The 12001-nt window shown below is 47.5% G+C and overlaps 1 long non-coding RNA gene across 2 annotated transcripts in view; it reads left to right on the forward strand.

The window, feature by feature from the left end:
• The first annotated feature begins 336 nt into the window (after nt 1–336).
• The window catches only part of LOC148147590 (uncharacterized), a 28256-nt gene continuing 16591 nt past the window's right edge, over nt 337–12001 (forward strand). The window contains exons 1-2 of one of the 2 annotated variants that reach the window (XR_015759687.1): nt 337–871; nt 9749–9909. This is a non-coding gene — a long non-coding RNA (uncharacterized LOC148147590). Of the gene's footprint in view, nt 872–8615; nt 8728–9748; nt 9910–12001 lie in introns of those variants that run through there. The other variant, XR_015759686.1, reaches the window with a different exon arrangement.

The raw sequence follows: 12001 nt of genomic DNA on the forward strand, positions 1-12001 counted from the left end.
TGAAACCCTAAGTCTGTCTCACATCTCAACCTCCTTGTTCCAACTTCACACCTCGTGAAGACGACCCTCCCAGCTCCCACTGTTGAACTTACTGTCGGTGTTTGGTTTTTTCTCTCTCTCTCTTATCGATAATCTTGTAAGCGTGTGCATCACTTCAATGTTGGTGTCCTTTGCAAAATATCCTGGGGCTATGTCAGAAGTGATTACCCTCCCTCTCACCCTCCGCCCTCCTCTCTCTCTCTCACACGCACTGTCCACAGTAAAACGTTGGAGTGCAGAGAGAGTCAAGGAGCTGCACCGAAGTGGAATTTTGTTTCTTACACGCAGGGGTTGGTTTTATTTCACTTCAACGTGAGACTGAGAATTGAACGCTGCATTTAGCCTGCCTAGAAAACGCAGGGCTGATGAGGCTGGAAATTCCTGGGACAACTCGGGCACCCGCTTCTCGCCCTGAACTACCCTTCCAGTGAAATGTTTCTGACCCATTTCCGAGCATTTGCTGAACCCAACGTGCGGGGCCAGAGAGGTCACAATTTCCTGATGAGATTTAAAAAGGAACATTCTGTCCGGTACAAAAGTCTTTGTCCGGGGTTCAGGTGGGGGTGAGGTGCGGGGGATAAATACCACGGTCCGGATTTCCACAGTGACACTTTCCGCTCGGTGACATCTGGGAAACTTGTTTGTAAGTAATCTGCAGCAAAGGGATCGCTGTAGCTGGCATTGATGCAAGAAATAGCCGAATGCATTCGCCTCAGATCGAGCCAGCTCAGAGAGAAACGGGAGGTGACTGACACCTGAATGCAGACAGGGAGAAGGAATTGTTGAAAAGACTCCTAAAGGTGGCAGTTGGAATAGCAAGGAAAATATTCAGGTAAAGATGTGCAGGTTAGGGGGGGGGGGGGGGAGAATTGGCCGTGCTAAATATCCCCACAGTGTCCAGGAATGTGCAGGTTAGGGTGGATTGACCGTGCTAAATATCCCTACAGTGCCCAGGGATGTGTAGGTTAGCGTGGATTGGCCGTGCTAAATTGCCCCATAGTGCCCAGGGATTTTGATTACATTACAGTGTGGAAACAGGCCCTTCGGCCCAACAAGTTCACACCGACCCGCCGAAGCGCAACCCACCCATACCCCTACATTTACCCCATACCTAACGTGTAGGTTAGGGTGGATTGGCGTGCTTCCTGAAGAAGGGCTTATGCCCGAAACGTCGATTCTCCTGTTCCCTGGATGCTGCCTGACCTGCTGCGCTTTTCCAGCAACACATTTTCAGCCGTGCTAAATTGCCCCATAGTGCCCAGGGATGTGTAGGTTAGGGGTGGATTGGCCGTGCTAAATTGCCCCATAGTGCCCAGGGATGTGTAAGTTAGGGGTGGATTGGCCGTGCTAAATTGCCCCATAGTGCCCAGGGATGTGTAGGTTAGGGTGGATTGGCCGTGCTAAATGGCCCCATAGTGCCCAGGGATGTGTAGGTTAGGGTGGATTGGCCATGCTAAATGTCCCCATAGTGCCCAGGGATGTGTAGGTTAGGGTAGATTGGCCATGCTAAATGTCCCCATAGTGCCCAGGGATGTGCAGGTTAGGGTGGATTGGCCATGCTAAATGGCTCCATAGTGCCCAGGGATGTATAGGTTAGGGTGGATTGGCCGTGCTAAATGGCTCCATAGTGCCCAGGGATGTGCAGGTTAGGGTGGATTGGCAATGCTAAATGGCTCCATAGTGCCCAGGGATGTGTAGCTTATGGTGGATTGGCCGTGCTAAATTGCCCCATAGTGCCCAGGGATGTGTAGGTTAGGATGGATTGGCCGTGCTAAGTTGCCCCGTTGTGTCCAGGGATGTTGAGGTTAGGGTGGATTGGCCGTGCTAAATTGCCCCATAGTGCCCAGGGATGTGTAGGTTAGGGTGGATTGACCATGTTAACTTGCCCCGGAGTGTCCAGGAATGTGCAGACTAAGTCGGTTAGCCATGGGAAATGCAGGGTTCCACGAATACTTTGGGGGGGGGGGGGGGGAGGGGGGCAGGAGATGGGTCTGGATGGGATGCTCTTCGGGGGATGGGGAGGGGAGGGTTGCGGTCGGTATGGATCGGAAGGGCCGAAAGGCCTGCTGCCAGGCTTGTGGGGATTCTGTGAGACAGCCTTGGGGACTGAGGGTAAGACTCATTGCGGCGGTTTGGGTGAAGGCATGGGGAAAATGCCCCAAAATAAAACCGAAGGCCGCTCTGCGTTTACCTGACGCCGCTCACCACGCAGTCGGAAACCGGAACATTTATAGTGAAGTGTGGTTGGCCGCTGTAATGAACGTCCACTCAGCTAACGGCGTGGTGTGAGACTGAACAGTGTCTGATACTTTTAAGAGTCTGTGTGAGGCATCACTTACCCCCTCCCCCTCCCCTTCCAGGTAGTGCCAAGGGACCACTGACATCCAACAAAGGGCAGTGATTAAGCTTCCTTTGGCTTATCCTTCCAAAACCCAACCACTACCATCCTATAACAGGAGGCAGCAAGTTCAGTTCTGTGGAAGAGTCACTGGACCCGAAACATCAATTCTGTGATTTATCTCTCCACAGACGCTGCCGGACCTGCTGAGCTTTTCCAGCAATTCCTAGATTCCATTGGGATCACCAGCAATTGCATGTTATTCCCTTCCGCCCATCATCCTGACTTGGGAACAATCGTTCCTTCACTGTTGCTGGATGAAGTGTCCCTTCTGAACAACGCTAGAGGTGCGCCCCTACCCTAACGCAGCTCACCACCATCTTCTGAACGGCTTTTGAGCATCAGTAGTAAATACTGGTCCACCCAAATACAGGTGGGAGACGCGGTATGAAACAAAGTCAGCGCCTCCCCCATCCCCCCAATCCTCTCCCCCTCCCCAATCCTCTCCTCCTTCCCCATACCCCTCAATCCTCTCCCCCGCCCCATCTCCCCTCACCATCCCCCTTCCCCATAACTCTCAATCCTCTCCCCCTCCCACCCCCATACCCCCAATCCTCTCCCCCTCCCCATCCCCCTTTCCCCATCCCCCTTCCCCCATACCCCCAATCTTCTCCCTCTCCCCATCCCCCTTCCCCACCCACAATCCTCTCCAACCTCCCCATCACCCTTCCCCATACCCCCAATCCTGTCCCCTCCCCATCCCCCTTGCCCCATCTCCCATCGTCTCCCCTCTACCTATCCCTCTTCCCCCTTCCCCATACCCCCAATCCTCCCCTTCTCCCATCCCCCATCCCTCCTCCCCATCCCCCCTTAATCCATCCCCATCCTCGCCCCCTCCCCGATCATCCCTCCCCCATCCCCCATTCCCCCTTCCCCATCCCCCAATCCTCTCACCCCTTCCCCATTCCCCATACTCTTCCCCTCCCCATCCCCTCCCCTTCCCCATCCCCCTTCCCCCATACCCCTCAATCCTCTCCTCTCCCATCCCCCCTTCCCCCAACCCCCCTATCTTCTCTCTCTCCCCATACCCCTCTCCCCATACCGCCTTCCCCCATGCCCCCAATCCTCTCCCCATTCCCCATCCCCCCCCCCCCAATCACTGATGAGACAGCTTTCATTATTACGCGAGAATTTCAGAAATACAAAAAGTGGGAACTGGGTTTTTGGTCTTCAAGACTGGTGCAGACCTAAAGTGCTGTGTACAGGGCGGGTTTGCCTTCATTACTTCGGGAAAGACCTGGTTCGGGAAGATTTCCCAGTATGGAGAGGAATGGGAGAGCTGATAGGACGTGGGGTGTTTTGGGGTTTTTATTTGTGAAGCCCACCAGGATAACTTGTATGTGGCAGCGGCGTTGGAAAAAGCTGACAGGAGGATCTCTGTGATAGAGGCAGGCGAATAATATTGGGGAGTTAGTGATTCACATGTAAGGATGGACATGGGCTCTCAGGTGAAGCACCCGCCCGCCTGTATACACCCACAGACTATGGTGGAGCTGGGACAGAGAGGAGGGTCCAACTCTTTCTGTATCAGAGCGAAGAGACATTGTAGCTACAATCTGTCTGCCCAAATCTGTACCCCTGTTAATCTACTAATGTGGCCGAACCCCAAACCGAGAACGTTCCAGAAAGGACGAACCCAGAGGTGAAAGGACAGTTCAGCCTTAGCGAGTCACACACAAACATAGAAAATGCTGGAAAAGCACAGCAGCCCTCGCAGAGTCTCTGGGGAGAACTCGGAGTTAACGTTTCGGGTCCAGTGACCCTTAGAACTCAGTTCTGAGGACGGGTCGCTCCACAGATGCAGCCAGACCTGCTGAGATTTTCCAGCAATATCTGTTTTGGTTTCTGATTTCCAGCATCCGCCGTTCTTTCGGGTTTAGTTTTAGTAGCTCTGTTCAATACAATTCCGACCAGCAGGAAGATTTACACGTGTCATGTGTCAGTATTCAGGTCTTGAATGGGAATAATCGAATCGCCTTTGGAATATAATCCAGGGTAAATCAAATGGCCCTTGTTGGTGATTGCTCCTGGTCGATGTGGTGTGGGGTTTCTCAGCTGTAGTTACACCCCGTATCTCTCTCTCTCTCTCTCTCACCGGGTAGCCAGTTCCTCCAAAGCTTCAGTGACCCTCCCTTGTCCACTTGTCTGAATTCACCACGAGATTTCCTCCCCGCTAGAGGGGAGGGGGGGAGATGGATTGTTTACCGTGCCCACAATCCACTCTCCAGCGATCACACTCTTACTGAACTCAGAATCGATGCAGCGATCGGACGGGAAATTGGTGAGCAGTAAAACCCGCTTCATTCGCTGGGAATCTGCCCGATTGTCGCTCATTCAGTTTGGAAGCAAGAAAGCCAGCATTAGAAGCCCAAATCAGATATACTTTTTAAAGTTTCCACTATAAACGTTATTTTTGATATCCAATTATTTATTTCCTGAAACGTTAAATCTCCTGTATTTTTTTCTCCTGGTGACTTTTTATTTTGCCTTCTGGTTTTAACTTTGTTGTTCCAGAACATTTACGAATACAATTTGCCTTAATTCATATTTTAAAAATCACACAACACCAGGTTATAATCCAACAGGTTTATTTGGAAGCACTAGCTTTCATAACGCTGCTCCTTCATCAGGTGACAGCGCTCTGAAAGCTAGTGCTTCCAATTAAACCTGTTGGACTATAACCTGGTGTTGTGTGATTTTTAACTTTGTACACCCCAATCCAACACCGGCATCTCCACATCATTAATTCCCCATAATGACTGTTAATCATTAGGACTGTGTCCTCTAGTTAATTGGGTTTCAATGTATCCCTAGTAGTTTCTATTTTTTTCATCCAACATTGGTGAGGCTCAATGTTTACCCCAATCTGATTCACTATATGTTCTTTCTCAAAAATAATTGATGTGACACTTTGCCATCCAATCCAGTTTTTGGCACTTCCCCAGATTGTACCCCTCTTCCTCACTGATTTCAATACAATGGAGATAGTGAGCTGCTATATTCCTCCCAGCAACCCAAGTGAAATGTATTTTAAGTAGAATGGCAGAGGGCAATTAATCCAGGACAATTAGTTAGGACAACTAATCTCGATGAATAGTCGAGAGTGTGGTGCTGGAAAAGCACAACAGGTCAGGCACCATCCAAGGAGCAGGCGAATCAATGTTTCAGGCAACATCGTTTCATCAGGAATGATGAGCCAAGGGGAGGGGGGAAGGTGGAGAGATAAATGGGAAGGGGGTGGGGCTGGGGGGAAGTAGCTGAGAGGGTGATAGTTGGATGGAGGTGGGGTTGATGGTGATAGATCAGAGGGGAGGGTGGGGCGGATAGGTGGGAAGGAAGATGGACAGAGGGGCAGGTCATGAGGGTGGTGCCGTGTTGGACGGTTGGAACTGGGATAAGGCTGGGGAGGGGAAATGAGGAAACTGGTGAAGTTTACATTGATGCTGTGGAGTTGGAGGGTCCCAAGGCTGAAGATGAGGCGTTCTTCCTCCAGGCGTCAGGTGGTTAGGATGTGGCGATGAGGAGGCCTAGGACCTGCATGTCCTTAGTGGAGTGGGAGGGGGAGTTGAAATGTTCAGCCACATTGCAGTGGGGTTAGTTGGTGCTATTGTCCCGGAGATGTTCTCTGAAGAGCTCTGCAAATAGGCATCCTGTCTCCCCAGTGTAGAGGAGACCACATCGGGAGTGACCGATCCAGTAAATGACATGTGTGGAAGTGCAGGTGAAACTTTGATGGATATGGAAGTCTCCTTTGGGGCCTTGGACGGAGGTGAGAGGGGAGGTATGGCACAGGTTTTGTAACTCCTGCGGTGGCAAAGGTACATGCCGGTAGGGGAGAGTGGGTTCGTTGTGAGGTGGTGTGGACCAGACAAGAGAGTCGCAGAGGGAATGGTCTTTACGGAAAGCAGACAGGGTTGAGAAGGGAAAAAATCTCTGGTGGTAGAGTTTGTTTGTAGCTGGATGAATATCCCATCCTCAGGTTGCTGTAGTCCGGTACATAATGTCAAAGACAAGTCTGAAGGATGATGGACCCATTCAGAGAATTCCTAAAATGTGGAAACAAGCCATTCAGCCCATCGAGTTCACACACCGCCCCTCCGAAGAGCTTCCCACCTCATCCCTGTAACCCTGCATTTCCCATGGCTAATCCACCTTGACTGCACACTTTTGGCAATTTAGCATGGCCAATCTACCCTAACCTGCACATCTTTGGACTGTGGGAGGAAACCGGAGCACCCTGAGGGTAGTCACACAGACAGAGTGAACGTGCAAACTCCACACAAGCAGTCACCCGAGGGTGGAATCAAACCCAGGTCCCAGTCACTTTGAGGCAGTAGTGCTAACCACTGAGCCACTCTCATTGTCTGAGATCTCCTCAGATCCTGAACAGATTAACATTCATGCCACAAACTGATAACTGAATGGACTAGATTCAGTAAAGGCTAGAGGTCTCAACAATATCCCAGCTATTGTGTTAAAGGCAAGCCCCAGAATTTGCCCACTCCTCGCTCTGTTGCTTCAGTACAGCTACAAAACTAACAATGTGGCAACCTTCCCAGATATCCTGACCATCTGCACCACCCCCCATCCTCCAAAAAAAGGTACAAATTCAGCATTGACATTGATCTGTCTCCTCTCAAAGGGGTGGGAAGCAATCATGAATTGTGCTATCAAATAGCATTTACTGAACAATAAGCTGCTATCCAGCACTCAGTTTGGATTATCCAAAGACCATTCAGGCTTCAGATCCCTTGGCCTAAACATGGACAACACAATTGAAACAAAAAAAGTGAGGTGATGATAACTGTCATAAATATAAACAGCAATGGAAACAGAGCCTTCAGTTCACCTCGCTTATGCCATCCACATATCCTAAATTGATCTAGTCCCATTTGCCAGCATTTGGCCCATATCCCGATAAACCCTTCCTATTCATATACCCACGTACCAGCCTCTACCACTTCCTCTGGCAGCTCATTCCATACACGCACCACCCTGGCAAAATGTGCTGGCAAGTCCATCAGAACCAGGCGTCTTTCCACTCTGAAGCTGCTTCACAGCCTCCTGCACCTCTTGCTCTGATAGGGGGGCATTGAGAAAAAGGCACTTGCTTGGGCATCACACCTGGAAGCTCCAGATAATAGAGTCATATAGATGTACAGCATGGACACAAACCCTTCAGTCCAGCTCGTCCATGCCGACCAGATATCCCACCCTAATCTAGTCCCACTTGTCTGCACCTGCACTTGCCACTCATTCCATACACGCACCACCCTCAATGTGAAATAGTTGCCTCTTAGATCTCTTTTAGGCAGATTTGGACCAAGCATAGCATGAAAAAGCCCCAGTAGAATTAATGTCAATGAAAAGGATGAAGGGGTGAATTCTCCACCGACTGGACTGAACCTGACACATTGTTGGAGGCCAGTCATCTCAGTACCCACCCATATCTAGACAGCTTCCTCAGGGTAGTATCCTAGGGCTAAACATCTTCACATATGATATTAATCTCTTCCTTCATCATAAAATCAGAAGTGGGCAGTTTCATTCTCAGCTCATTTGATTCTGGATTAGGCTATGTTTACATGCAGTAAGACCTGGACAGCATTCCTGTTTAGCTGATAAAGGGCAAGTAACACTTAAATTCAATAAAATTCTGGAATCAGAAGTTAGTCTTATAGCAACCATCTAACAAGTGTCATAAAAACCCATCTGGTTTCCTAATGTGCTTTAGCCAAATAAATCTGCTGCTTATAACCTGCTCTCACCTAATTGTGACTTCAAACCCATACCGATGGATTGACTCTTAACTACATTCTGAAATGATCTACAAAGCCAATCAGATCAATGGCAACTAGAGAGAAGCAGTAATTGCTGTATCCCATACAAGAATAAAGAGAAAACAAATCCATATTCATTATTTTTGGATATTGCTTACGTAGCACACGTTTACTGTCCTTTGGTACATACTTATTCTAAAAGGTTTCTGACTTCCCTCAACTGAACCCTTCATTTTGCAACCCATCCCAGTTAATTTCCTTCAATGAAATTTTTATGCTGTTGAAGTTCACTTTCTTGGAAATCCCCTAATCCAGTCCAAGTTCCTGCAGCTGTATTTTATAAATTATCTCAACTTCTACTGTATTATGATTGACTAATGCCCGACGTCATATTACTTTTGAATTGTCGAGTCCGATCCTCCTGTCAGCCTGTAGCTGGAGATCTTTGTGGTGAGCTTCTTGAAGATTAGCAAAGAATTTCCAACGCAGATGCAGCTTAACATCTGAAAGGTTAGAAATGGGTTTTATGCTGAGCCAGCTGAGGCATTATTCCAAGATCCATTCGTTTATCTTCGTTGTGAATTCCTCCAATCCTTTGCTCTTATTTTTAGCTCCAGAGTGATGGCTTCATTTTACTTGAAATCCTAATCAATTCTATCCACGCATATTGAATTCTCTCTCTTGCACTGAACTGTTTCCAGAGTATCTTTGAGTCTCCTTCCCCCCATCTCCCCCTATTCCTTCTACATTTGCATTCAACTCCAGCATTTTATTTGAAATAGTTTCAGCATTTAGTTAAAAGCATTTATTCAGCTTGTACCTCTTCTACAGTCTCCTATTGACATACTTTTCACCATGCTAGTATTAGTTTAGATTTCTATCTCAATATCTTACGACACATTCTCAGCTTGGCATGTAAAGAGATAGCCATATATCCCCATCTCGGACTTGAACCGAGGTCACAAATGTGAAAAGATGTGGCAGTTAATCCACTCCACACTTCCCTGCCACCTCCCCCACCCCGATGCATTATTTTTAATAAGAAAAGAGCTTGCTCTTCAACAGCACTATGACCACAAGATTTGTCAAAGTGATTAATAAGCAAATGATTACTTTCTGAATTACAGTCACTGTTATAATGGAGTCAAATGCAGCAGCTAATTCGTTTTTGGCAATGTGCCACCAACAAATAAATGATCGTACACTCTGTTTGTGATGGTATTAATTGAAGGAGAAATATTGACCAAGGCAGCAGAACTTGCTGCTTTAAATAGAATCATAGGATTGTTTACAGTTATTTGAGCAGACCTTTTGCTGTAAAGAGTCATACCTGGGTCAGTGCTAAAACTCAAATAGTGCTCATGAGTGATAGCCTGGATGAGGTATTCATGTCTTGATTAGGGTGTGAAACCATAACTTTGTAACATAGCCAATGATGCCATTGTAAAGAATAAAGTGAATGTTGTTAGGGTATGGGCACTGCTGCTAGTTGTAAGCATTTCTGATCTATTCTCTCATTGCTCTTGAGCAGTCACAGATGGCTCAGTGGTTAGCACTGCTGCCTCACAGCGCCAGGGACCAGGAATCGATTCCACCCTTCGGTGATTGTGTGGCGTTTGCACATTCTTGCTGTGTCCACGTGGGTTTCCTCCAGGTGCTCCAGTTTCCTCCCACAGTTCAAAGATGTGCAGGGTAAGTGGATTGGCAATGGGAAATGGAGGGTTACAGGAATGGGATAGAGGGGTGGGTCTGGGTGGGATGCTCTTTGGTGGCACAGTGTGGACTTGATAGGCTGAACGGTCTGCTTCTACAGTGCAGGGATGCTCTGATTAAATGTGCTGAAGGTTCTACCATTGTACTGCTAAGTAGGAAGTTCCAGGATTGTGGCCAACAACCATGAAGCAACAATGATAAAAGTCAAAGCCTGGCAGAATGGATGGACATGTCACAACTGAAATTTAACACAATGTAATGTGAAGGAATGCCTTTTGGAGCTAAGAACACAGAGTAATAATTTAAATAAACTAATCCAGCATTAAGTCGAATGTCAGAATAGAGAGATGCTTTCTTGCTAGAAATCATAAAGCCTCTGGGCTAAAAGGGTCACTAATGAATATAATGTGCTCAGCGATAGAAACCAGAGTGTTGTAGTAAATGGCTATTTTCCAGATAAGCGTGAGGTACTCAGTGAAGTTCCTCAAAGTTCAGTACAGGACAAGTGTACCTGTAAAGTTATGCAGTGTACAACAAGCAATCCAGCAGCCTGTGCAGGTCTTGTTCTGTGTTACATACCCTGTAGGTTTAGCAGCACAAGACAATTTAAAAGTACAAAACAGTGATTTTCTTTTATTTGTTCATGGGATGTGGGCTTCATTGACCAGGTAAGAATTTATTGCACATTCCTAATAGCCATGACAGTGAGCTGTTTTTGTGGACTCTAACAGTCCTTGGGTGTAGATACACCACTGTTGTAGTTAGGAGGGGAATTCCATAATTTTGTCCCCCAGTGACAGAGAAGGAACAGTTATATACTTCATTGGCAGGATGGTGTGTGACTTGGGGGAGAACTTGTAAGTGTGCCTATGTGTCTGCTGTCCTTGTTCTCCTAAGTACTCAGTCATGGCCACTGGTCAGGACTCTGAAGGATGATGGTTAAGTCTTACGTGTAATTGATTTTAAAAAAACTATACACCTAAAAATAGCAGCAGATGCACGTTAAGTGGCTGTCTGGAGAGGTAGAGACATCCTAGTCCACAGGTAGACAGGTCTAAGGCATTTGGCATTATTGCTTTCATCAGTCAGTGCACTGAGTATAGGAGTTGGGATGTTATGTGCAAGATATTGGTGAGGCCACATATGGAGTACTGCGTGCAATTCTGGTCACCCTGCTTTAGGAAGGATATTGTTAAACTAGAACGGCTGCAGAAAAGATGCTCTCCTGGACTGAAAGGTTTCAATTATAAGAAGAGTTGGGATAGGCTGGGACTTTTTCCCCGGAGTGTAGGAGACTGAGGGATGACCTTATAGACATCTGTAAAATGATGTGAGGCACCGATAACAAAATCATCAGAGGCACAGATAAGGTAGATAGCCAACAGCCTTTCCCCATTGTAGGGGAGTCTAAAACTAGAGGGCAAAAGTTTAAGGTGAGAGGGGAGAGATGCAAAAGGGTCCAGAGGGTCAATCTTTTCACACAGAGGGTGGTGAGTGTCTGGAACAGGCTGCAGGAGGTGGAGGGAAGTACAATTTCTTCATTTAAGAAACATTTGGACAGTACATGGATGGGATAGGTATGGAGGGATATGAGCAAATGCAGGAAAATGGGACTAGTTTAAATTGTGAAAACTGGACAACATAGGCAAATTGGGCCGAAGGGCCTGTTTCCCGGCTGTAGACCTCTACAACTGTAGTCCCAGAGGACATTGAGCTACTCTTCCATAAGAGAGAGACAACTGGTGATGAGATTAACCTGAGAGTCACATCACAGGCATGAGCCAGCATTGAGATTGTATGGCCTTCATGGGAACGTCAGCCAGTATAGGAATTGAACTGACAAAATTGGTGTCATTCTGCGCCACAAACTAGTCATGAAGCTAACCGAGCTAAGCAAGTCACACAGCAGTCCACTTGTTTGGTACTGCATCCACAAGCACCCAATCCCTCCACTACCATCACTCAGTAGCAGCAGTGTGTGCTATCTACAAGATGCACAAAAGATCCTCAGACAGCACCTATCAAACCCACAACTATTGCCATCTAGAAGGACAAGAGCAGCAGTTACATG

This window comes from Chiloscyllium plagiosum, unplaced genomic scaffold (assembly GCF_037043375.1).
Source record: "Chiloscyllium plagiosum isolate Xiang-an unplaced genomic scaffold, Cpla_swu_hap1 HiC_scaffold_16, whole genome shotgun sequence".
In the NCBI taxonomy this organism is placed as follows: domain Eukaryota; kingdom Metazoa; phylum Chordata; class Chondrichthyes; order Orectolobiformes; family Hemiscylliidae; genus Chiloscyllium; species Chiloscyllium plagiosum.